Genomic DNA, 27,955 nt, shown 5'->3' on the forward strand with positions numbered 1-27,955 from the left:
TGAACAATGCAGCGGCTACTGGCACCTTTTAGGGACCTGACAGTCTGGACATTATTTTCCCACCCATACGTATGACCTTCTCAGGTATAAGATCACATATTTTTTCCCCCAGTGAATATTGTACTTACTAAAAATTTATATATCTTGCTGAAAATTTCTTCAGTCTTTACCATCAACTATTTTGCAAAGGAACGTGATTTTCATACCCATCATCATTATTAATATGGTAAATAAATACCAATGATATGACAAAACCCTTAATGTCTGTTGTTTTATCAAGTCATAAAATAGATGTAGAGACAGTTATCTCTTTCCATTCACCTTGCGTGACTGTATACCCTCAATTTGCTCTCATTTCCCTCCCACCAAATTTTATTTGCCACAGTGACTTCTGATTTCCACGTTGACATTCCATAAATATGTAAAAGTGGAGATTTTGCCTTTGTCCTCTTTGGATTATTGTTCTTGGGGGTATATTCACATTTCTGTGCAGTGTTTTTGGATGACTGAAATGTTTCTGAAAAGGATGTGAAACATTTTCCTATATTTAAATTCAGGTGTAATAAAGGGTATAGAGTTCAGCTAGGTTAATGAAATTATATACATAATGCTTAACATAGTACACTGTGTATTAAGTAATCAATAAAAAGTAACTGCTCTTGGAATTGTTACTGTTAAGTCTGAATTTCTCCTTAATTTCATTATGTAAAGTACATTGCATATGTAAATTAAAATATATGTTCATTTATTCACATGGATTTTGGTGATGCTCCACAGTCACACTGTTTCATATGACACCATTATCAATTAAAAAATGGAACTGTCAATTTATGTTTACACAAGAGAAATAATACATATTGTGTTATTAATACCTGCCTTTATGCATAATTCACATTTAAAAATAAATCTTTAGTTCTGTATTCTTGAGTTTTGCTCTGAAATACTATATCTTATTGTATGCAGCTAACTTTCCTTAAGCATAAAGAACAAGAAACAATTGTTACTGTAGAAAGCACTTGAAATTTTATTCAGAAACATTATGTGGCCATGATAGTTAAAGGAGTAGTGGTTTAAAAATAACTTTCTATTTTGTAAAACAAAACTAAACTAACTCTTTTCTAGTGAATATTTATAAAGTATTTTATTTCAAACTCCTATTTCCACAAAGACAAAGTTATATTGCCACCATTCAAAATCTCCATTGTCTTGGAAAATGTTTCTTCTACAGAAGTATAGGAGAACTATAAGAGGCAAAAATAGTACATGCTATGGAATGTGACCAGTTTCCTAAATTAGTATCTTTTGCTTTTTCGTATAGGAAAAATGATGCATATTGTTATGCTGTAACATTCTGAAATCACTGGGGGAGAACAGTCACCAAGTAGTTGGTATTATTAGTTTTTGAATTACATGAGTTATTGTCTTTATGTCTTGTGAAATGTCTTGCTATTATAAGAGACCTATGGCCTTTGTTAGAAAAGAGTAAGTTGTTCCCAAATGAAATGAAGTTTTACCTACATGATCTGACTCTCCTTTAGGTAGCTGACATTATTCAAGAAAACTTCTCAGCCTGCCCATTATCAGAATGTGTAGTGGCCCTTTGTGATTGCCTGACATCTTTTGTTTATCATCTTGACTTCCTGTTAGCTTCCATATTGTGATTCCAATTCCCCTGATAGAATCTTTAAAAATAGCAAAAACACAACCAAAACACCCTGTAGTTCCTAGACTCTCTTGCAGCTACGACTTGTTGCCAGTGAATTGCACCACCCACTAGAGGGACACGAGAAGGAGGCAGTGCAAGGCTGATGCTCTTTGGGTGAGTGCAGTGGCAAGAACTTCCGGCTTTTGGGGGAGGTTGTAACAGACTTTTTGGCATCAGATGCTGGAGGACAGTAGTTGTGGAATTTTCACTGGAGGAGACCTGAGGTGTGGTTGGGCTTTCTTCCACCCACATTGTTCCTGGCTATGTAGTATTTAAGCCTGGTTCTCTGATGTACCAGAAGATTTTATGAACTGATATTTTAAAAAATATATTTCTCTCCACTGAAACTCCTCCGAGTGGGTTCTGTTTACAGCTGATACAATGAGGTCTACTCACTTTCCTGCTTAAATATTTTGGGACTTACCTTGGTGACTCTCCATGGTTAAATGTGTGGGCTCTAGAGCCAGACTGGCTGTACTTATGTCCTGTCTCTAACATTTTTTCTGTGACCTGAGCAAGCTACTTAAATCTCTGTCTTATTTTCTTCATCTGTAGAATGGGGATTATAAGAGTACCTACCTACTGGAGTTTTGGGGAAGATAAAGGAGTTAATGTGTATTATATCCATTTGCTGCCAGCTGTTGCTTCAACCTAATACCCTCTCTGTTCCTGTAGTTTGTTTAGGTCATGGTTATCCTCCAAGTCCCAGGACAAAAATCTCTCTTCCATAAAGCATTCCCATTGATCTCTCTCTTCTCTGCACTTTTATTGAATCTATCTGTAGTCACTACCCATCCAATTTAGCACTTAATTGAGCTCAAATTGCATGATGCATATTAACTCTCAGCTTGATTTCAAGCACATTTATTTGTTAATTCAGTCTCAGAACAATCATTTATGGTGCTGGTTGTTAGGGATCAAGGTATATAGCCTGACTTGAAAGAGCTCCATGGTTTATTAGGAAGATGATCCTAGTATTAAATTTCCCCAAAAGACTAGTTGTGGAGGGTGCCACTTACGGGTACTTCTGAGGGCCTGGTCCTTTATATCATCTCGTCTCACATTCCTGGTTGTCACTGTGGAGTGATCATCTCCACTTCACCAGCGAGGGCAGAGTGAAAGAGGGATAATTCATCCCTTTGTTTGGACAACAGAACTCTGTTACTTGTACTATGAAGGAAGGATGCTGGTGTAGTACTGATTTTGGGGGTGATCCATGCTCTTTGGGACTCTCCCACTCTTAGCTGACCTACTGGCTTCTCTCCTTCTCTTCCTCACCTTCTCATTTATGTTATTCCCCACTTTTGCTGTGGTACTGGATTTTCAAGCCTGTTTGGCTGTGCCAGATGAGATAAATTTGGAATTATCGATACTCGTTCACATAAAAGCTGTGTTATAGTTAAGTGGCTAGACGTTTGAGTTCCATGCTTCACACCCTTTCAAATTCTTTATGCCATTTCATTTATCCAGTATGATTTCATTATAATTCTGTGTAACACTTTGGGAATCAGCTATGGGATTGCCTTGGGCCCATTATTTTTATGGACCCAGAGTACTGCTCTGTCATGTTCTCATCTGGAGTCTTAAAATGGTGTGAGTGTGATTCTAGAGACGCTCCTTTTTACTGAAATCATACAGTACTATAGACGTGCCGTGAATTTAGCCTGATTCTGCATAGCTACAATTACTTGGGTAATTCAAGCAGAGAAACCACATGCGCTAGAAACCGAACCATTTGTTGTGTCTTTCACGAGTTAGAGTGATTTAGTCTGATTAGTTTTGCAAAATAAGTTACCCTTCTGCAACATCTTTGGTTCTCAGTTATTTATTTATTCATTCATTAAAAAAAAATACTGGGGGAGGGCACTGAGTAGATATACCTGGGAGAACCCTGAAAATATGAAGTTAATGTGTATATATCAAGTTTTAGGAGATTACACTTTGTTATGTACTGATGTACTTTGCTGTTTAACAAGCTGGTCATGCTGTCTCTGAGTACTACTTCACATCTGTGAATGTCCTTTTCATGCTTCAGAGCAGTTTCCTGTGCATTATAGCTTGATGTCTGTATCAATTCAGTGAGAAGGTCAAATAGGAAGAGCTTTGCAATCACCATTTTTCACAATGGAAAACTGAGAAATTAAGTTGGTACACTCAGGAGCAGTGTGGTTTGTTAATCCCAAAGGATGGCCAGAGATTGCAGGGTTCTTGTATGACACTGGGTGAGATTGTGAGCCGCGTTGACTTGGTGGGAGGTTACGTCAATCTCTGGAGTCAGAGAGCTAGGGCACGGAAAGCAGCATTTTTCAAAGTGTGGTCTGCCTGGCTGGTGCACTGGGTTTGTTAGAGAAGCCAGTGGGGTGTTGCAGTCTGCAGGCAGCTTAGGGATTTTTAACACCTGAAATTGATTAGTGGATGCATGTAAACTCTGAATGGCCCAGATGATTCCTTTAAAACTCAGTGAGGGTTGTGAGGACGTTGCATAAGAAGTATAGTGAGCAGGATACGGATAGTTCTGGGCCCACTTTCTCCAGCAGCCTTTGAGTTCCTGTGGAGCCCTGTGAATTGCCGTTGTCAGGTTCCAGCACTGTGTTTTCAAGTTCTAAGCCAATTACCGTTGAATTGTGAGAAACGTACTTAACTCTGTCTTTGAAGAAGTAGTTCACGTTTCAGGCATTGACATTTTATTTTACATCTTCTCTACTAAGAGAGTGAATGACTCATTTGGAAGTTAAAAAAATATTTGAACTTTTAAAAATATTGATTTTGTAAGTGCCATAACTTAGAAGAGGAGGCATGAAAATTGGCATTTAAATGATGTCTCCGAAGATTCCACCTCTTTTGTACAGAATGGGACTCGCTATTGGAGTGAAGCTGCGGTGTCAGATTCTGAATTCACCCCTGAGAGCCTGGTGGTGGGGGCTGCAGAGGCTGAGGGGCTTCACATGAAGCCACCCTGCAGAGGGGCCATGGGTTATACTCACCCTGTGCTCTCCGGGCCAGTCAGGAGCCCCAGCACATGATTTTTCTAGGGTAAATTTTTCTAGTTACTCCTCTAAATAGGTGTCTTTTTCTGATTTTTTTCCTCAAACAACAAAGGGCTTTGGGTTTAGCCGAAGTCTTGCACAATACTTACGATAATGCGTGAAGTAGGTTCTTGACAAATGTTTCTTTCGTTTTATTTCATTGAGCCTGACTAGAAGTCTGAGATTCTGTGTTTATGTTCCTGTGACACGGTTTTCGAGGTTTTGCTGTGTAGAAGCCTGATTCTGTCACCTCTGACATGGATGGTCCAAGGGTCCGCCTTTCTCTTGGCTGTAAGAAGAGATAGATCACATCTCCCTGACCTGAACAAATAAATGAACAAATTTTATCAAGTCTTAAAAGACCTATGTCACACTATTCCCCTCTCTCCCTTTCCCTCTCATTTTCTAAAATCCAGTCTCGGATGTCCCTTTGGCAGTGCTGTTTATCTGCCTTTGTCAGTCCTTAGCAATCAGAGATGAGTGTAGGTGACAGTTGAATGTTAGCGTGAGAATCAACACAAGTACCCCAGTGTCTGTTTTCTTAAGTTGACGTTTTAGTTTTTTAAGATGGAAAATAATTGTCTCATAAATACTGTGTGTGTGTGTGTGTGAGAGAGAGAGAGAGAGAGAAAGAGAGAGAGAGAGAGAGAGACAGAGAAGTCTAGGACACCTTAGCTAAAGGAAAGGAGAATAATGACATTTATTTAAATAACCATGGTTTCAGAAAAATCTGCCAGAACTACTGAGAACATGGTAGTTTTAACTTTTCTGAATAATAGAAATAATATTGATAGTAATAGCTTAATTCTCTATTTTCCTTTTTCTTTTAATACCTGGCAGGTGACTTTTTGTTTAGCCACAGTAGAACAACCCTGAATTGTGAACACTCTTTGGAGACGTGTGATAACTGGTGAACTATTTCTCTTGTTGGCAAAACAGCAACAGTCACTTATAATTTCTATCACTGGTATTAAGTCTGGCTGAAATAATCTTGAGGTGAGAACAGTACTGCTGTTGTCTGGAGTTTTTAGGAAAATTAGAATCATTGAAGAAAAACCTGGCAAAGCCTTTGTTAATCAAATGTCTCAAAACTTTTTACACAGTAGGCTACCTTCTTGATTTTTCTGGGCCTTTTCCATGGATACAGAGATGTTAAGCTCATCTTCAGACCTGTAGTGAACTTGAAATACACAAATGATCTATTTATGACACCAGGAGAGTATCTGTAGGGTTTCCAGCATAGCCCACTGAAGAGGGAGGAAAGAAAAAGGCAAACACAGCTTTGACCCTCAATTCATATGTAAAATCTTTAAGGCAAAGACAAGAATCAAGTAATTTTCAGTATATATAGAATATGAAGACTTTACTCCTTGGAGGTAATGTCAATATAAATGGAAAACAATTCAGTTGAAACTAGACAATAAATTCATTCAGTTAAATGGAAAGTAGGTGCCAAAAGACATCATCCAATAGTAGAAATTAGATTATTTGTACTGCTCGAAGCATAGGACTTCCCTATGAAAAAAAAAAGAGATTTTGTGCAGTGTTATTTATTGGTCCTGCAAGCGCACAATAGCACGTCCACAGATTCCGAAGCTCCTGTTTTCTTTATAACTTTTGGGTGTGATAATAGAGTTTTAATATTTCTTTTGATCCATATCAGATGAAGAGGATTCTGCCTTTTACCTGAAAGTAGGGTACAGAAGATAACAGAAATAATTTCAAAAGACATGGTATCCAGAAAGCTTACCAGATGGCTTTTCAATACGTGTGCTATTTATTTACTCCATAAGGGAGGTACTTTTAAAATACTTGAGTCACTCTAACACTAATCAAGCTAAAAAAAAATTGAGTTTATCTTAGGAGATATTATTGAATTGACAGGGCAGGTGAGACCAGTGTTTATTAAGATATTTGTTTTAGTCTTTTAACGTGGATGATTACATTTGATTCTTTCAGTGACATCTTCAGTTGAGGAAATCAAGTCTCCGAATGTATAAGTGCCCCATCTAGCATCAAATCTTAGGAGTGTTCTTTCAACTACACACAGAAAATGAAAAAGTGCTGTCTTAAATGTGTTCTCTGATAGACAGGTAAGGTAGGGAAACATAATGTGTAAGTATTCATTGCCTCCCCTTTTTGCCAGCTTCTTTTTTGTTGTGGGCCTTTGTTACACAAAATCTGGATGAGCAGAGAAAGAGGACTTTTGGGGGTGTGGGTAGAAGAGATAGAACAGGGAAACCAGCATGCTTTCATTTATTCTGGAAAGGTCAGAGCATTGTTGCTGAGGGAGAGAATAATTGATTTTGAAAGCGTGTGCAGAGATCAGGGTAGGGAGATGGGGCATTAGAGCCAAGAAGAAAGCTTTGGTGAGTTTGGATAGAGAGTTAAAAAGTAGTGGGCAGGGAGGGATAGATCTGCCAAGTGTTTCATTTTTTGAAAATGGAGGAAAGGGCATTTTGCTAGTTTGTGTATTATGATCACATTTTTGTTTTGTTTTGTTTTGTTTTTGTTTTTGTTTTTGTTTTGCGGTACGCGGGCCTCTCACTGCTGTGGCCTCTCCTGCCGCGGAGCACAGGCTCCAGACGCGCAGGCCCAGCGGCCATGGCTCATGGGCCCAGCCGCTCTGCGGCACGTGGGATCCTCCCAGACTGGGGCACGAACCCGCGTCCCCTGCATCGGCAGGCGGACCCCCAACCACTGTGCCACCAGGGAAGCCCTATGATCACATTTTAACTTTTAATTTTTTTGTCCAGAGACTTGACTACACATCTAACTTGTTTATTGAATATCGGATTGGAATTTCCTTAAAGAGCAGATTGCCATGCCTGGCCCATGCAGTAGCTCACCTCCACATGGGTTACAATGTATATTTAAAAGTAAACGCACACATGTCCACACACACACTCATACACACTACATATATACATGTATGTATATAGTTATACATATGTAAATATATATTTATGCATACACACAGAAAATACAAATATATATATGTGTACATATTTGTGTATGTATTGATTTATTGAATATTTATATAACTTATAATTATTTAACACATCACATAAATAAATTCGTATGCACAAACACCAAACTCTTCTCACAGTATTGGCAGTGTTGTATTGTTTAGAACAGGCTTTTCAACCTACTTTATATTTTTCCAAATTTGAAGGGGAAAAGGTGCCAACATTGGAGCCCCTGATAGGAGATGGAGAAGACCCTGACAGTGAAAACCCTCAGTGGAATCTGGGGTAACTGCTGCTGCTGGCTAGACTTCCTTTCTTGCCATATAGTGAGAAAATTTAGAGGATAAAGATTTGTAAGAGATAAAACATTGACAGCTTGGATGTCTCTCAGATGAAGTTTGAGAATCTAAGGATACAACAAAGTCAGTTGGAGGGCAACCCTGATGTACCAGAATACGCCTCATATGAGGAAAGAAAACATTTGCTTTTCAACATTGCAAATCCTTGGGGAGTTATTTTGCTTTTCATGGTGTATTGATTATAATACCCAGAATTCGGGATGCATTCAAATGGGATGCTAAGGATTAATTCATGACAGCATGGTGTACTATGTTAATATCGATAATGTAGTTAGAAATTGAAGATTAGTAAAATGCAACAAGGAAATAAGCAGGATCATTTGACCCATCAGGACAAACTGCAGAGTAAGGTAGCCAATTTTTATTTGTTGAGGGAATTTTAAATGTTTATGCAATGTAGGCAAAAAAAAAAAAAAGTTTCATTTAATTTTCTATCTATGCTGTTCTATTGATGGATTTAGGGTTTAGAGAAAGACAGCTTTCCTCCGTGTGTCAAGATAAGCAAAGTCAACAGAGAAAATCCACGTTACCTCTGTGCAGTCTAGAGAGATCATACCCTTGAGTCGTCACGGTAGAGTCAGTGCTAGGTCTTGCTGTCGCAGTCAAAATTCTATCATGGGGGTCAGCAAATTTTCTGGGGTATTGATCCCATTTGTGTATAACCATTCTAGAAATGTTCATGACAATTCTGAGTGGCTCAAATATTAGTTAGGAGCTCCCGGCATTAGAATTCTTGAAGAAACACCTTCAAGAATGTTAGAATTAGAATTCTTGAAGGACTTATTCTTTGAGTTCTGTATCAATTTTGAGGGATTTTAAAGCGACCGTTTGACATCTGGGGGCCTCCTTCAGCCTGGGCTGCACTCCTGGGGTAGTTAACAAGGACTTCCGTTGGCTCTCGAAGCCCAGGGTAAGACCTGCTCTATGAGTTACTACCCACAGTTTGATCGCAGGGCACCCATTTTGCTTGCGGCATTTGGCGGGTGTTCTCCAGAATCTGACTGGTTTTCAGAAGAGTCAAGTCGACCATCCATTCAGAGGTAATGGCGTGTTTCCGACCTTCAGGACTTTGGCAGCACAACTCTAAACAGAGGAATTAAGAGTAAATTAGGCAACATTAAAGAGTCTAATAGGAGTAGGGTTTAGAGCACATCAGCGGAAATGCTCAATAGCAAATAGGGTTCCCTTAACAATTCTGAGGTTCTGGCAGGAGAAATCCAGTGTCTAGCCAAACTCAGCATCAGGTGGTAGGAAACAAGTCCTTGATGAATAATTCTTTTACTGGCAGTCTTTCTTTTTTTCTGGTTTTGATTGTTAAGTAGCTCTCTAAAGGTTCTCTTTGCATTGGGTAAAGGGTTTAAATCTGAACAAGCTTGGATTCTATGCAGTTCATATCACAGGGTCTGTGTTTGTTTCTTTTGTTATCAAGTATTAAAATGTGTCAAGTATTGGGACTTCCGTGGCAGTCCAGTGGTTAAGATTTCGCCTTCCAGTGTAGAGGGTACGGGTTTGATTTACTGGTGGAGGAGCTCAGATCCCAAGTGGCCAAAAAACCGAAACATAAAAAGAAAACAGAAGCAATATTTTAACAAATTCAATAAAGACTTTAAAAATGGTCTGCATCAAAAAAATCTTTTAAAAAATGTATGAAGTATTAAAAGTATTATTATAGTCCTGTGTAAGAACTCTTGTGTAGTACAAAGGGATGAGATGAGAAATGTGCCTTAAGTTGGTAGACATTTATGTAGCTCATCTACATCACAGAGGGGAGAATTGGGCTTTTCTAGGAGCAATTTAAGAGAGAGAGCAGTAGAAATACTGTAGACTGAATGTAGACATTCCAGTGATGGAATTTCAGGGTAGAAACATATTGCCATGGAAACAAAGATTTGAGTAGGAGTAAGAAGAGGTAAGGATTGCAGAGGGAAGTATATTTGGAAAAAATGAAGTAAGGAAAAATAAGTTTTCAGTTTAACGCACTTATAATTGTTTGCCGAGTCAGCACTTGTTTTTGTACTGCCCGCCTGGTCCTTTTCACTCACAGTCTTGTATGTAAAATATATATATATATATATATGTTTAACTAGACTAAACACTTAAAGATTAACTGCTCTTTAACTAGACTCAGCTTTTTTACTAGACTCCGTTTTTTCACTAGACTAAGCCCTTAAAGACGTAAATAAAGGTCAGGAATGATGTCTTTTTCATTTCTTGCTGTGCCTTCACAATGGGAAAGCTCAACAAATGTTTGATCACTATTTTTCATTTAATTTCAATGTAAAAGTGCCTTCTGACCAGCAGTTGTGTATAAGGCATTGTCCTAGGTGCTGTAGGCACACCAAGTACATAATACATAATCTCTGATATGCAGAGAGTTTATACTCAGAAAGGAGAATGAGGTTGTAGCAGGAAGAAGAATAGTAGCTAATGTGTATTTATTACTGATGTGCTAGATTTAGCACTTGACATAGATTATTTCATTCCGTTCTTCTGGTAAACCTGAGGGTTAGATATTATTATCCTCTGCTTCCTTAAAGAAACTGAGTCTCAAGAAAGATATGCCAATCATTGTGATAACTACAAGTAGATGGCAGGGTTCAGCTTGGTGCCTGGTGTAAACCAAAGCCAGGCTCTTAAATATACCTCTGTGGTACCATCATATATGTATGTGATAAGCAGTAGGGCAAGTAGAAACATATGGGTTTTAAAAACTGTCAAGAGATTTCTGAGCATGGAGTGATTATTTCTAGTTTAGAAGATCTGGAAAAGCTCCAAGGTGATGCCAACTGATACACACCAGGAAAAGGTTAGTACAGGCATGAGAGGAGTCAGTCTCAGTAGCGGGAACAGCATCAAGAAGGGTGTTGAAATTTATTAGTGTAAGTGTCTGCCTCTGAGTACGAATGATATGTGCCAACTGTTTTAGTATCTCTTATAAAAAATAATCATTTTTCTAGCATATAAAGTGGACACTAAGAAAATGGAGTGTTCTCCCAAGTCAGGGCCAGTCAGACACTTAGTATGCAACACATACTGGACCTCGGATGGTATATGTTTGGTGATGCTTACTCAAATTTGGTTTGAGTAAGTTACAGAGTTTCATTTAAAGACATGATTGTTGTTTGACTTAGCTGGGTACGGTAGTGGCCCAGGGAATACCAGTGTTCACGTTCCTACCTTCAAAATAATTGTTTACAACATTTTGAAAGTGTTTTATACCTGTTAATTGGGGGCAGATGAAGTTAACAATTAAATAAAAACAGTTATATCACTGTAAGATCTCAAAGCCAGTCGTAGAGTACTAAGAGCAAGATGCAGACATTCTGCTTCGTTATCTCCCATTTCTTTGTTAAATATTAATACATTAATTTATACGACCACAGTCAGCCACTGGCACTTCTGCTTCATCTCCCCATACATCAGAGTTACATGACGGTACTTAAACCTTCATTTACAAAGTAACTTGCACATTCTGGCTAATTCGTCAAAACACTTCCTAACGGTTCTCATTTAAATATTAGAATTGCTATTTTATAGGCAGAGAATAGGCGGCAACGACACGGACAGTCTTTATTTACGTTGAGTATAAAGCATTATACCTAGAATGTTTCGTTCAACATAATGACATTAACTGCATTCTGGATTTTTTAAATTTTGGGGTTCTGCGATGGTTGAAGGGTAGGTTATTGCAGAGGAGACAGTCTGTTGTGGCTCTTCTGCCATAGGCAGCTAGAGATATTTACTAGATTTGACAGCTCTGGTCCTTGTGGTCTGTGTCAGTTCTGGAATGAAATAAGTCCATAGTTTAATTAGTCGTTACTTCTTTGAGTTACTATAAAAAATAATAGCCATTATGTTAGATTATTAACTTTTTAAAGCCTTTTTTTGTGTGTAAGTAACAGATCGTCACCAAATTGGAATACTATTTATTTGTCTGTTTCACACGGGATTTATACTTCTTAATTATCACAGTCACATCACTCCAAACATCATCTAAAAAAAACATGCAGATCAGCAAGAACAGATGAAACCGTAAAACCTCATACTTTAGACGTAATAGGAAGACAGAACACTACAAACTTCACGTTACCTGCAGTAGGAGGGTAAACACCAATGTCTAGAAAAGATATTTCTTATTTCCCTTATCAAGCCTTTGTGGAGGACTGGGTTTTTCGCAAAATTGTACAGAAAAGCGAAGATGTAATTGAGCTACAGTCAACCCTCAAGAGATAAAATCAGTCCTAAATTCAAAAACACTGCACAAGCGGCCTGGGTAGCTCAGAGCACTGACTGCAGGGAAAGGATTTAAAATGCGGGTGACCCATGCCAGCAGTCTTGGAAAGGCAACGCATCTGGGGAGAAGAAGCGGGAGGCTGAATAATGGCCCCTAAAGCTATCCATGTCAGAATCCTTGGAACCTTTGAATTTTACCGTGTTTTCTGAAAAAGGGACTTGTAGATATGATTACATTAAGGATTATGCGATGGGGAGATTATCGTGGATTATCTGGGGGGACCCTAAGTGACAGCATAAGTGCTCTTATTAGAGGGGGGCAGGATGGGATGTGACCACAGAAGAGAAGGCAATGTGAGGACATGGACCTGGAGTGATGCCCACGCAGGCCCAGGAACACTGGCAAACCACCAGGAGCTGGAGGACTAAGAATAAATTCTCACCTAGAGCCTCCCCAAAAGCACCCAGCTCTGCTGACACCTTGATTTTAGCTCCATATGACTTATTTTAAACTTCTGGATTCCGGAACTATAAGAGAATATAAATTTCTGTTATTTTTATGCCGTTAAATTTCTGGTAATTTGTTGTAGCATCAAAAGGAAATGAATACAGAGATTAAATGGGAAATTTGCCTTTGGGAACTCTCTGGTGAAAGCATGAAGAGCAGAGGGGAATTTAGGCCCCTGAAAGACACAACACACCAGAAAGTAGATGGAAAGCACACAGCTCCCACAGCCCATCATCTGCACAAACGATTTCTTGGAGAAATGTTTGTATGTTTTACAGTGTACACGTTTTGTACAGTTTGTACAAATTAAAGTACATTTTTGCTACACTAACAGGAGAGGGCACTCTTAATCTAAAATTGTATTAATCACTCCAAACTACCACCATCGTTCATGAAATGGAATTATAAACAGCCTTCAGAACTATTCTAAGATGAAAACAAAATGAGAATCAGAACCTGTTGGTTGATGAAAATTCCCCTCATAGTGCCAGCCATAAAGTAGCAGAAGACTGGAACACAGCACTGCAAACTGAATTAAATATTCCTAAACAATTATTTGGGACTATAAGGGGGAAAACCTTTATGTCAAAACCTTAAGAACAGAAATGGACTAAAAACAGGAAGAAGTGAAACACAACTTAATTGAACCTAGGAAAGAAACAGAAATAGGTAAAATCATAAGCAATATTGTAAAGACTAAATTGTAAGACGTGCAAGGTGGGGAATGGATTAATATAGGAAAACTTAATAAGGAGCATTGAAGACATAGGCAAATAACTAAGAGAATGAAAATAAGATAAAGGTAAAATTAGTCTCACAGAAAGTTGTTGAAATAGACAGGCAGAGAAGATCTAGCCTATGGATAGAGAAGAGAAGCAAAACAGTGATGCAGAACTAACATTTAAACTATAACCCAAAAAAACTTTCTTGAATTAAAAGACGACCTGAAGGTACACATACTGAAAGGGATTTCCAAGTAACTAGGGAAATTGACAAAGAATGATCAACTCTTATTATTTCCTAGTAAAAGTAGTGAACTTTAAAGCAAATAATCTTATATATAGCAGGGGTTGGCAAACATTTAATGGCCAGTTTTTATGTAGAATTCAAGCTCAGAACTGTCTCTGGGTGTATTTTCAAAGGGTTACAAAACAAAAATACGTGACAGATAACATCGTATGTGGCCCACAATGCCTAAAAGAATTTATTACTTGGTTCCTCACAGAAAATGCTTGCTGACTTCTGGCCTACAGGCAAAAACAAACAAATAAAAAATCAACCAAATAATTCAGAAGTAATTAGGAGGGCATCAGACATCTCTAAAGAACATGCAGAAAGTAGCAGCAATTCAAGAAATTCAAGTGTGAATTCAGAGTGTGAACCATGAGTTTTATATCCAGCCAAGCTCTTCATCAAGTATAAAGCTATAGAGAAACTGTTCTAAACATGCAAAAGCTCAAGGACTTCAGCATCCAGTGAGCTCTTCTTGAAATGTTCAGAGAACGAGTTTTGGCAACCAAGAGATGCCTGGGAAAATTTTGGCAAAATGATGTGAGAGTGAACCTTTATATTTACTTGTAGCTCTAAGCCTGAAAAAAAAGGTGGGTCCATGAGTGGGAGAATAATACATAGATGTTCTGACAATGTTGAAGGAAAGCGTTCATTAAATTTGAACATGGACTGTGGATTAGATGCAATTATTGACTTTGATAATTAGATTATGGTTATGTAAGAGTGTACTCATTCGTAGTGTATACATGCTGACATATTAAGGATAAAGGGGCAGTATATCTGAAACTTACTCTGAAATGTTCAGGACAAAATGGATATGTTTGTACACACATATGTAATGGTGTGTGTACGTACCTGTATACACATTTATGTGCGTGTATGTCTGCAAATGCTTTTAGATAGATATAAATATATAAAGAGATGGATGGTTAAGCAAATGGGTATAGTCATGCCCAAATGCATGTAAAAAGAGTGACATTTTAAAACCCAGGTTGAAGGGTATATGGGACTTTTTTTTAATATCTTGTTGTAATTTTCATGTAAGTTTAAAATGATTTCAAAGTAAAACGTACCCAGAAAAACGACACAGAAGGGCTCATGAGAGAGTGTGCTCTCATAGCCTTGTGTAATGTCTCCTGCATTTTTTTCCCCTGGAAGAAAGAACATGAAAGTGGAGGCCCTTCTCTGTGGCGTCTGCCAACCTTATTCTGGTTTTCCAGTCTCACGCTTATAGTCAAAAGCCAGCCAGAGAATTTAGCTATTTTGATATTTATAACTTTGTAGATGCTCATTTCTTTTTAGAGGAAGATATTCATTTGCTCATTCAACGTATGTTTATTGGGTGCACTATTCTAAGTGCATTGGAGGTAGGAGTTAGTGAAAATGTCTCATTTTAGTGAAACTCCTAAGCCTGGAACATACCCTACAACCCTCCAGCAGTGAGGGTCTGTACCACCGGGCTTAAGGTCCCAGAGGATGAGTGGATGGGTCTTCTCGTGGCTGCCAGGACTCTCGGGAGGATGAGCTGCACGGGCAAAGCGGGCTTGTGAGAGGTGGATAAAGAGGACACAGCCAGGGCTTTGTGCTGGTGGATCTAAGAGAGTCATCACAGCCGGGGTGCAAGAGAAAGACCTTCAGTGGGAAACCAAGGGGTGAGGAACAGCTATCAGACGTAAGTCAATGGGATTTAAAGTTGGTCGAAGTAAAGTGGTTTGGGATATTCACAGGGAAAATCAAGGTCCATGGGCCATTTGTTGATGTTAGCAAGAACAAGCCAGTCGGCTTACAGACCCAGGGCTGGGCTGGCCAGGGACCAGCAAAGATGAAAAAATCAATTCATTTAATTCATAGAGATGCAGTGCACATGGTTTCTTACAAAACACTTGACTGCGCTCATCCTTTTGCACTGACATTTTTCTTTCAACAAGAAAAATACTTGTAAAGCTGTTTCAGATGCCATTATAGTGTGTATTGCCCTGTTTAGAAGTTTGGCATATACTGCTTATATTGTATCATTTTTAAAGTGCTACAGTTAAAACAAGAACAGATGAAAATATGCTGATGGTAATAAAAATGCTTTTAAAATATAAATAAATGTTAACAACGTGTGTTTTATTTGAAAGGTATGAAAAGCTTCTTTTGTTTTTGTGTGTGCTAAGCTCAAATCTGCTCTTTTGGTCATCACCAGCATCAACGCTTGCTTTTACTTGCTGAGCCATCCAGTTCCGTTCCATCACAAAGGGTGAAAATCCACACATGGTCACTTATATCAATGAAAGGAAAGGGTTCTCGTATTCGTGCTTAGACTCGCACGGTGCTGCTACTGCTGGTCTGCCTGCTGATCAACAGAACAGACAGCCAGGCTGGACAGAATGCAGACCATGACTTACAGGTGATGATTAAAATTATGGCAAATCTGAGGAATAGCCCAGGTCCCTGTAGCTGGGCTGTGGCTCCCAAGTGCCGCATCAGCTGGTTTTTTCCTAGAATTGCATCTAAGGATTTTTCTCGACGGAAGCCCTAAAATTACCTGCTAAATTCTAAATTGAGGATTACTTGATGCATGAGCCGAAGGGGATCTAAAGAGAGGAAAGCACAGGATAATGCAAGATAGGAGTAGTTCAACCGTGCAGCAAGTACTCTGAGCCTAGTACTAAGTTCGGTCCTGGGGGTGCAGTGGTGAGAAGCAGTCAGTGTGAGTTCAGAGCCCACAGTCGTTGGGGAAGGCAGAGGTGTGTCACAGATTTGTTTGTTATGCTTGGGGGAAAGAGAAGCTCAGCACAAAACCCAGCCTGGGAAGAGATTAGGTGAGGTTACGTGGAGAAGGTAACTCGGAGATGAGTTTGAAAGGTACGTTAATGACATGAAGAAGTGTGGGGAAAGAGAGTCAAGAGAGAGAGAATGTTACAAGCAAAGAGGAGGAAGCATAAGGCTGCATGCCGTGAGTGAGGGCGGTGTACGTAGCTTGCAATATAGGAGGAATACAGCACACTGAAGAAAGAGAAGAAAGATTGACTTAAGAAAGACATGTGGTATATGTCAGGTTACCACAAACTTTGTGTCTTCCAATAACAGAAATGGATTCTCTCACACCTTTGGAGAAGTCCAAAATTAAGTGTTGGGAGAGCCATGGCTCGTCCTCTGAAAGCTGTACAGGAGAATCCTTTCTTACTTCTTTTAGCTTGTGGTGTTTGCCAGCAATCCTTGGTGGTCCTTGGCCATTTAGATGCGTTACCCCAATCCCGGTCTCCTTTTGTATTTCTGTCTCTGTGTCTCTTCTTCTTTGAAGGACCCCTGTCATACTTGACTAAGGTCTCACCCTACTCCAGTACTACTTCATCTTAACTAGTTACATCTGGAACAACCCTATCTCCAAATAAGGTCACAGTCTGAGGTTCTGGAGGTTAGGACTTAAACATATCATTTTGGAGGACACAGTTCACCCAGAACAGTATCCACAAAGGAGTGTTTTCTCCTGGGCATTGCTTAAAGGAAGGCCACTCAGTGGGAACCTACACCTGTGGCCTGATAAACTGTGGTGAGTTTTTTTAAACAACATATGTAGGACAAATCAGCAAACTTTGACGTAATGAACTTAGAAAAAGAACAGTAACCATTAAATTTGCTCTAGTAGCCCTTGTTAAGTAAACAATCGGTAGCATTTTTCTGAGAAGGTATTTTATTTATTTTTTTTGTGGTACGCGGGCCTCTCACTGCTGTGGCCTCTCACTGTTGCGGCCTCTCCCGTTGCGGAGCACAGGCTCCGGACGCGCAGGCTCAGCGGCCATGGCTCATGGGCCTAGCCGCTCTGCGGCTTGTGGGATCTTCCCGGACCGGGGCACGACCCCGTGTCCCCCGCATCGGCAGGCGGACTCTCAACCACTGCGCCACCAGGGAAGCCCTGAGAAGGTATTTTAGAACCTACCTTCTGGGAGCTATTGTGAAGGAGCAGTAAGTAGTTAGGCCTTTAGCAGAGCCTTACCTGGGGCAAAACAAAAACCCCAAACCACAAAACCCTGGACGCATCCTAACCTAAATCATTGTACCTTATAGAAGCATAAAAGGAGCAGAAACACTGGAGAAAACCGTGGGGCCTCTGGCCTACAAAACAGTTTTATTTAAAAGGTTATGTTTGCTTGGAAATAAACAGAGTCACAGAATGAAAGCACAAAGACACCGTGTGCATTTCTGTGGTTCAGAATACAGGGAATGTTAAGTTTTGGTCTAATGTTTGTACTGTTTCTCATCTGAATATTTTTCTTATCTCTGTAACTCCTGATATATTTATTCTAGGTACATTAAAATAATTCTTTGATTAGAACAAGTGAATAGATATCCTCTGCTTTATAGAAATTTGTGCATTTTTCAGGAACACGTCTTTTCTGTGAACTTAAAAACCACTCTTCTATGTTTCTCTGTTGCTGACTGTAGGAACGTGTTTGGCTGTTAATCTCCCGGGTGCATGGGCAGTATTGAGGTTTTGAATTGCACTGAATTGTATCTTTAAAGATTATCCTGAAATTCCACTAAATTTATATTTGTAGATGGGGCCATTACTTCATATCATCTTTTTTTTTTTAATAGATCTTTACTGGAGTATAATTGCTTCACAATACTGTGTTAGTTTCTCTTATACAACAAAGTGAATCAGCCATATGCATACATATATTCCCATAGCCCCTCCCTCTTGACCTTATGAACAAAAGCTGAAATAGCTTCCTAATGTGACTTTTTCATTTTAATAAGCCAGGAGATTTTTAAAAATTGTTTTCATTCACTCATATACTACCATACCTTATCCTCTTGTCTCATAATTATTGTAAGGTTATTTTTTTAAGAGTCATGAGTTTGAATTCATTACTGTATAGCTCAATATTCCCATTAGCTAAAAATTTTGTGGCTAAGCTTCAAGTTGCCTTAATACAGGTAGCAGAATAATCTGTAGCTTTAGTTTATTATATAATGTTACATTCATGTTTAGATTACACAATTTTGTCCAATATATTTAGGTGTTTTGTCTGTTAGAACACATGAGGACTGAAAAACAGGATTAAATCTGCTTTTATTTCTTTCAAATGTTCAACCTTTCAATATAGAGCAAATATATAAGTGCCAAAAGCTATAGAATGTTACAGTAATTGTAAAACACCTCCCGCCTCCAATTTTTTTTGGAGAATATTAAATAGATTGTTTGTGTTAACATGGAGTGAACGTGGATATTTCCTAAAAGCAGAGCTCAGAAGCTGGGCAGGGTGCAGGAGACCTAGTATAAATGAGGAATCAAAAGCCTTGGTATTTAATACCAGCCCTACACCTAACATGCTGCAAGCTCTGAGCTGATTACCCTTTTATAACAGGGGCTAATAATTGCTATTCTCTTCATATTGCTGAGCCATTGGATGCATCCAAAAAAATTAAGGTTGGAAATTATCGTAAATTTAAAAATTTGTAAATTGTAGGGAACTGTACCACTCTAGAGTGATGGTGTACAAAACAACCTAATGGTAAAGCTTATTGGAATAGTGGATCAAAGAAAAACCAAAGACTTTTTTGATTTCAGCAATTTAAGAAAATGCTAAAGGAATCGTCCGTTAAGTTATTTAGATAAGATGGGAAAACGTGGACTGAACGAGAGTAACGCAGAGTAGATTCATAGGCAGTGAAACGTCAATATTCAGAGATTTTTTTTTAAAATACACTTAGGTCATGTCTAGGACATAATGGATGTTCACTTAACATCCATTGTAGATTGATGGTGAATGGCTGGCTGGATATCACAACTCTTAAAATTTCTTTGACTTTGTGCTGGAAATGCTGCACATGTCCTATTAGGGCGACAAACTTTGAGAAGATGGAATCTCTTTAGATGCAAGTGGTCGGGATGGTGAGAGATTTGAAGTCATCCCACATAAACATAACTGAGGTAGCAAAGAGAGATTTAGCCCACAGAGCAACAGACATAGGAGGAGACTCAATAGACTTTCAGATTTTTGAAAGTTTATTGTAGATGATGTATCTGTAATTAACTTTAGTTCAGAAGGTGGTGTTAGTACAAACCAGAAGTTATAGGAAGTCAGGATTGATAGATATGAGGGAGCAAGAGCTTAGTAACAAGTAGAATTGTTTGAAAAATGAGATCCTCTTTCTGATGAGTGCTTTGTGCCCTGTCACTGGTAGTGCGGGAACAGAATTTAGTTGAATACTTTGCACAGATTTTACTTGGGATTTCTTGGTCTGGGAAGGTTGATCTTTATCTTCCAAAGATTTTGTAAATCCATGAAAGATCTCACGTATAAGTCATGGGTCTACTGATCAATTGTAGGAAGTTGAGATGAAATAATTGTGGGGGAAAGAGGTGCCTGATTTTAGGTAAGTTAATTAAGTTTGGGGGGATGATGGCATAATGCAAGGAAAATTTCATGAAGAGAACCCATCCTTATGAACATTAAAATTTTTTCTGATGTTTAATCTGAAGAAAAATGTATTACACAACCAGAAAGATTTATTTTATTATATATTGAGAGTTAAAATGATCAGAATCACTTTTAGTACAGTATTTCAGGATGTTCCCTGCTTTTATGTATGTATTACGAGGGTATAATGAAAAGGAGACAATACAATGTAAGATCAGTTACTAAATTAATTGGGAATTAAATCTCTGGAATTGACATTTTCTTGTTAGCACAAATTAAGAATGGCAAGAGTTACAGGAACTAACGCTTGTAGAAATTCTTGGACTTGGGCACAAATATGCTGATTTTACTCTGAAATGTGTATTTTTAAAGCTATTGTACTGTTACTTACCCAGGGTACTAATTTAGCAATGGAATGATTAACTATGATGATAACATTTCAACAGAGTCTCACGAAAATTAAAAAAGGTCATTGCTGCCTCAGGTTTCAGCGAGGCAGAAAAAACCAAAAACCTTTCACTTGTGCAAGTAAAACAATAATTTGAAAGTTAAGAGGTAACTGAAGAACAAGAGTAAGGGTAAACTGCAGGTTAAATATGAGTAATGAAGGGATTCTTTCTAAAAAAGGAAAAAAAACTTCAATACCTCTAAAATCGTATATGATTTTTTCTGTTGTTTATGATATTGCATTAAATAGATATATCAGCTTGGCCAAAAAGTGCATTTGGGTTTTTCTGTACGCTGATATGGAAAAAACCCGAACAAACTTTTTGGCCAATCCAACAGTAGCCATACGAACTAAACAGATATGCAGGTTAAATTGACAGTTCAGAAATCTGTAAACTTCAAATTAATATCCCATCTGTGATGGATGATGATTTTTTGCTGAGTGTGTCAATTGCCATCAATGTGAATGGCTTCTGACTGCTAAAGCCCAGGTTTCTGGAGTCTGGCAATCCTGATCTACTGAGTTCTGGGTCTTCTTGCTATGTTTCTCAGTTGGAACTACCGGGTAACCATCATCATGACTCCCAGCGCTGCCATCTCGTCTAAGCTTGAGTCACAGGCATCACTACTAAGTCCACCTCCATTCCTTTTCCACTGCATTAGCCCAGGATGTTAGAGTTGTGTCTTAGAGTGTTGCTATTACAATGTTAAACACAGGTGCAGATGCAGACACTGAAATCACATGATGGTCCTATAATAAAATGATCCAGAATATAGTTATATTAATTTTTAAGATGGTCACTGAAATGGAGTGACAGAATTTCTTAGGGATAGCTAGGATTTCTGACGTTGTGTCCTTTGGCCTGTTTGGACCTAAATTTCACAGTGAGCTAATGGAATCAAAATTCAGTTTGTAATTTAAAAAATACACATGAGAAAATACCTTTCCATCTCTTAGTAAAGTTGATAAAGTTAAATAGTGCATTATTCTGTTCTCTAATGAAAATTGCATTTGCTATATATCGAATGATCCAAGGAAACAGAATCCAGAGATTTGGGGGAAATGATTGTTACGTAAGTCAGCCTACACATCACAGAAAACAAATGTGTTGCATCAGTGTTAGGAGGAACCGTAGGGTAGTAGGTTTTATTAATGACCCTCAGTAGCTATAATTAGCATATAGAACCTTTGAACCTGATTGGCTTTTTTTTCCCTGAAGTCTGTGGTTGAGACGACTTTGATTGCTTATTTCTGATATATTGAGTATGCATTTGTAGCCTTGTCTTTGCCTGTAACTGCTACCCAGTTTACTTTAAGGTTGTTGATTGCCATTAAAAAGTATTTGGTTATGGTCCTCCTTGATGCAGACCACTTTCTTATATTCTCTTGTGTATCTTTAGCTTGGCTTTGTTGCAGACTAAGCGCAAGAGCAGAGGAACAATTTGAAACTTCTGGGGCATTAACTTTCCCACATGCCCATTTATTAAAATTCAGTTGATCTACCTGTTTGAAAATGGACTTGATATGTGGATAGGGAAGCTTTCAGAAAAAAATTACACAGTCCTATTCTTAAATTTGGTTTTAGATTCAAACCCTGTTATTCTTCATAGTAATATGAATTTCTTAAAAGATGGCCAGATTTTTATTCTTTTAGTATATTTTCAAATATGCCAAATTTATCAGTCCCTTTTATTTTCCTTGTACTGTTGAAGTTACAGGCGTATCATGTATTTGTGGGTTGCCATAATTAATAAGACTTTAGACACTGTGGTAAGTTTTAGTGTTTATTGCCCATCTCCTGAGGTGACGATCACTTCGTCACTGTCTCAGCATGCTCTGGCCCACACAAGTGTCACACACAGACAGCATCTTTATTAATAAAAAAATGGTACTGCTTTAAAAATTAAGCTATCAATTAGACATAGACCAAGTGAGATGATATCTTCTATTAGATCACATTACATAAAAACTCTCGGTAGTGCATATAAAAAAGTATAATGTCTTGATTTGTGGGCTAACCTTTTAGTTAAAAAATTATAAAGAAAAACTTCCAGTGGCGCATGCAGAGGCAGTGATCTGAATAAAGCAACTGTATCCTTTTAGGATAAACTAATGAAGACTGTACACGTTTCTCCAAAAGAAACGGCATAAAAAATAATTAACTAACCCAACTCAGGGTCATATTGCTGGACAGCACTTATTTTTAGTCTTTTTAGTAAGACTTTCACTAATCTTAGTTATATCATCATCTCACTGAAACTAAAGAGGACTATTGATGGATTGGATCTTGAGTACTTTGAGAATAAAAGGACAGAAAGAAAGAAGCTTTAATATTCTTGATTTAACAATGAATCATTACTGTGTGCTGAGAAAGTTTCTTCATTGTTTGTGTAAAGAATATTTTAGCATGTATTGTGTGGCTACTGTGCTAAATAAAGTGACACCGAAAGTAATACCATAATGAAGTGTTGGAAAGCTCCCTGGCTTTCGAGTTACGTTTGCTTCCTGGGAGCCCTGTGAAGCACGTCTGTGAACTTGGGCAAATCATTTAATCTTCCTGAGCTTTGGTATCCGCTTCGGTAAAGATGGCAAGACACTCACTCTTCTTCCACCTCCTCCTTTTGTAGTATTTTAGAAATAATTGAGAGAACAGATGTCAAAGGGCCTCATCTAATGCCAGGAATTCTTGAATTAAACAAATTGCGTATGTAAAGTGACCAAGAAATAGAATACCTGCCTCAAAGTAATTGAGCATTAAAACTTTTGTACCCCTCTCTGCTGCTTCTGAATCTCTTACCCTTCTAACACACATCTCCGTGCCTTCCCTTCTTACCTGCTCCCTGATATACGCCATGAGCATTTGGGGACAGTAGAAGTCCAAGTAATTACATTTTTGTAATTTTACTTTTTAAACTCTCCTCCATATTTAGTTAAGATTTTGTGTTTAAGTGGCCCTATAAATAAGCACATTAAAATATAAGCAATGAGATGACTAAATTCTGTCTCGTTCCTCTGGCCCCAAATGGTATACTGTGGATTTCCACTGAAAGTTATTTACAGATACGTGAAATGATCATGTACTTTTAAGCCATTAATATGCCTCAGGGAAGTTCATTTGATTCTTTTAAAAACAACCTTTAAAATAATTTATTAAACAGTATCCCAGGCTCCCCACCCTGAATTAATGATTCCTAAAATGTTTTTCATGTTTGGGTTGACACGGTGAGATTTATTTCCCCATTTCAAGGCAGCTGCTGATACCTTTTCTTTCGGAAGCCACTGACCCCAGAGCTTAGAATGAAGAAAAGGGATACGGAGAATTATTTGCTGAATTATTGCTTTGCTGCATTATGGAGGTTTTCAACTGAACCAAGGGAGCAAGAACCCATTAATCAGGGACTGTTGTCACTGAGAAGATTTGTGTTCTCCATTTTGGGGAATGTTTTAGAACTAAGGACCACATATTATTTATAACCATCAGGACAGGGTAAATTATCCTCTAATTTGGGCTAATATATGCCCCCAACCCACCCCAACACGTGTGCGTGCACACGCACACACACACACATATACACATGCACACATGCCATTAATAGCAGGCTAATGTGAAGGTGATGTTTCATGCTGAGGACAAGGTGGCTTGAAGAGATTTCTATGGCAACAGAAAGGCCCCTACAGATATCTGTCTTCTAAACTTGATGCTGTTTATCAGAGGCTGCCTGTTTCACAGACTGTAATTATCATTAGGTAGAGAAAGGTTGTTGAACGTGGGTGCACTGCTTGGCTGAGGCTTTCTGACTGATTTACTTAGCATAGCTTTGAAAAATTTCAAAGGAATATTAAGAACCTGAGATCATTGTGCTCCTTGTCTCTGGAGGTGAAGCCATAGCTAATTATAGGATGTTTGCTGAATGAGGATGAAGTCTTTGAACCGACAACATAAATAGCAACACAAAAGCATAATTAAGAGTGATGGGTCTGGGCTTCCCTGGTGGTGCAGTGGTTGAGAGTCTGCCTGCTGATGCAGGGACACGGGTTCGTGCCCTGGTCCGGGAAGACCCCACATGCCGCGGAACGGCTGGGACCGTGAGCCATGGCCGCTGAGCCTGCACATCTGGAGCCTGTGCTCCACAACAGGAGAGGTCGCAACAGTGAGAGGCCTGCGTACCGCAAAAAAAAAAAAAAAAAAACAGAGTGATGGGTCTATGTTAAATGATTTTAGTGTGTATGCAGTTACACTGTTTAGAGAAGTCTGTTATTTCTTCACTTCAGTCAAAATGGCCATTGAATTAATCAAGTTGTCATTGGAGTGTTTTTCCAGTCTATGATTCCTAATTTATCTTCTGTTTTTACAACTGGGACTCAGAACTTCCAAGATTTTTCTTGGTTCTTGGCATACAATTTAAAGCAGATGGGCCAACAGGAATCCCACTCTGATTGGGATGTGTGTGAAGTGTTTAGTATGCCTGCATTTATAGCCATGAGCAGTATACCGAGTAAGCCAATACAATGTTTTTACAAAAGGAAAAACATGTAGAAATTTGGCTAATTTTGGCGACACAATTGAATGTTTTCATTGTTTTTCAAGCATGAGATTTCAGTTGTAGTGTTGCAAAAAACAGTTTCTTACTATGTATGATTAGTTTTTTAGAAGTTAAAAACTATAGTTTTCAATTACAGTTTGAGTCCTTAGTCTATGTACTTAGTGAGATTTTTCATGAGTAATAATGTAGTTGCATAAGACTTTATTTGGAAATCATGTAATCATCCCATTAAGACATAGAACTCTGAATGAATTTCACTGACGTTTGCATCATTCGATAATGTATTAAATTGAAAAAATGTATTAAAAGGCTTAAGATAGGTTCTTGTATTTTGTAAACACCTATTTTGCTAGTTACTGTAACTAGCAGTTAATAAAACTTATTGAAGATAGAGGTGGTTAGGAACAGAATGATTTGTCTATTGGGTATTATGGAATAGCTTAAAAAAATTTTGCCCTTAATATGTAGTCTAATTAGGTGCCAGTTCTACTCTAGCAAATTGTTGTCTCATTTGGATGGTTTTTCTTGTATGATGACTGAGATCGCTCATCAGTTTATTGAAAAATCTGAATTTGGTAAAGTATAAACTTGAAATTTTATATTTTTCCTGAGTCTTTAGAAGTTCCCATTTGTATCCCTTAATTGACATCTCATCTCAAATGTTTTCTATACCTTATTAGTGACTTTCAGTCATTTAAAGAAAGACTTTCAGTCCAGCTTCATACTTGAACCTCATATCCAACTGTAAGCTCTTGTGCAGATGGCTCAGAGGAGGGAAGGAAATTCTGTTTTTGGTTTTGTTTTTTAAATTCATCTTCTTATTCCTCAACTTGGAATGTGTCTCAAGGAGTGGGGAGGAGGGCAGTGTTGGTTTCTGGGTCACTTTCCTCCCCTCCTTCTAATAGGTGAGAATAGGAGGGGAGAGAGGAGAGAAGACAGTAATGAGTGACACTCTACAGTTTGATCCGGCTTGATCTAGTTCTTTACCGCTGGTGGCCTCAGTGATGCGGTGTTCTCCGTATAGATGGCGTTCACTTTTATTTCACCTTCTCAGAGGACCTGTCAAAGCAGGGCAGCCATGTTTCCTTTCAGTCTTCCAGTGGTCCGTGCCTCCATCCCCCTCTCTGGGCAGGGTGCCCCTTGCTGGTAGCCTCCTGGGCAGCCCCATTGTACGGTTCCCTAATGGGGGACATCTGATGCTACTAGCATGATCTTTTCTCACCCACCTCCCTCAATTGTTGCCATCAGAAGCATACCTTATGGCTGTTCTCTCTTGCAGTTGCCTTTCATTGCTAAACATTCTTTTGAGGTATGAGCCCAAATTCCTTCTGCAATGTTCCTTAATTCATGGGACTCTTACCTATTACCTATTGTACCTATTACAATGCCAAAAGGTGGGAGTGTAGGCTGTGTGCTCATTCCTCCACTCTTCACTACCTGTTGGTCTCTAATTTCTCTTTTCACACTTTTGGATAGGTAGAAGGATAATAAGTGTATTGCCGAAGTGCATGTCCAGCCAAGGGTTGAGATATAAAATTTCCCCTTCTTATAAGTATGATATTCGTAATAGACTTGGTCGCTGTCCATCGCATTCACCTTTGGTTGGGGTAAGCTCCTAATCCCCCCTCGTCCCCTGTCCTGACAACCAGGCAGAGGACACGTGATTCCACAGTTCTCTTCTTTTCCTCCGTAGTCTCTTTCTTAAGGACTTCAGAAGTGGGCCAGACTTGGATGATGGTCATGAGTAGCAGAGCTTTTTTCAGCTACAATTTTAAAAGTCCTGAGGGAATTGTCTGGTGCTAGATATTTATGAACCTCTTTAAATATTAAGTGGTTTATCTCTCTGTCTTCAGCTTTGTGTTAGTGGATAAATTGAGGACAATTGAGAAGAGCCTACAAGTCTCCTGCAATAAGGTTTTCTTTAAGAAGGAAAGGGCTGGGGGGCAGATAAAATATGTATTGCTGCCCTTTGTATCTGAAATTACCAACCTGAAGATCACTTTCTAAGATAGGTTAATTTACTTCTTGAACATTGTTTTAGGAGTTTATTGTGTGTCAGGCAGAGAAAGATTTTAGTTAAGAGAAAGAGAAAAGCTTTAATAGGAAGCTGACATTAAGGAGGGTTGTTTAGCCCAGAATTTTGGAGGTTGGTCTCTCTCCTGCAGGAAGTGAAATCTGAGTAAGTGATTAAAGGAGATGTAGGGATTAGGCAGGTGACAGGAGCAAGGGAAAAAAGTGTTCCCTGACAGGCATAATAACTATCTTTACAAGGTCCCAGAATGAAGAGAAGACTTGCAACCTTGAGGTCCTGAAGGTCTAGAATATGCAGTACTTATAGGCCAAGTAGGGACTGATTGGAGTGGTCTTACATGACTGTAGAGAAATAAACAGAAACCAGATTATGAGAATTTTTTTTAAAAGGTATCCTAAGTGGTCTTCCCTGGTGGCGCAGTGGTTAAGAATCCACCTGCCAATGCAGGGGACACAGGTTTGAGCCCTGGTCTGGGAAGATCCCACCTTCTGTGGAGCCACTAAGCCCGTGCACCACAACTACTGAGCCCAAGTGCCACAACTACTGAAGCCCTCACGCCTAGAGCCCGTGCTCCGCAACAAGAGAAGCCACGACAATGAGAAGCCCGCGTGCTGCAACGAAGAGTAGCTCACCGCAACTAGAGAAAGCCCACGCACAGCAAAGAGGACCCAACGTAGCCAAAAATAAATTAAAAAAAAAAAAGTATC

The 27,955-nt window shown here is 38.7% G+C and overlaps 1 protein-coding gene across 7 annotated transcripts in view; it reads left to right on the top strand.

Moving 5' to 3' along the window:
* KLF12 (KLF transcription factor 12) overlaps nucleotides 1–27,955 on the top strand; it is a 448,013-nt gene that overhangs the window by 213,519 nt on the left and 206,539 nt on the right. The window contains exon 4 of one of the 7 annotated variants that reach the window (XM_067713505.1): nucleotides 6,691–6,824. The exons of the other annotated variants lie outside the window; for them this stretch is intronic. The gene's annotated coding sequence lies outside the window, so the exon portion shown is untranslated. The remainder of the gene's footprint in view (nucleotides 1–6,690; nucleotides 6,825–27,955) is intronic. 7 annotated transcript variants of the gene reach the window in all.

The sequence above is a fragment of the Pseudorca crassidens genome, chromosome 18, assembly GCF_039906515.1.
Source record: "Pseudorca crassidens isolate mPseCra1 chromosome 18, mPseCra1.hap1, whole genome shotgun sequence".
In the NCBI taxonomy this organism is placed as follows: Eukaryota; Metazoa; Chordata; class Mammalia; order Artiodactyla; family Delphinidae; genus Pseudorca; species Pseudorca crassidens.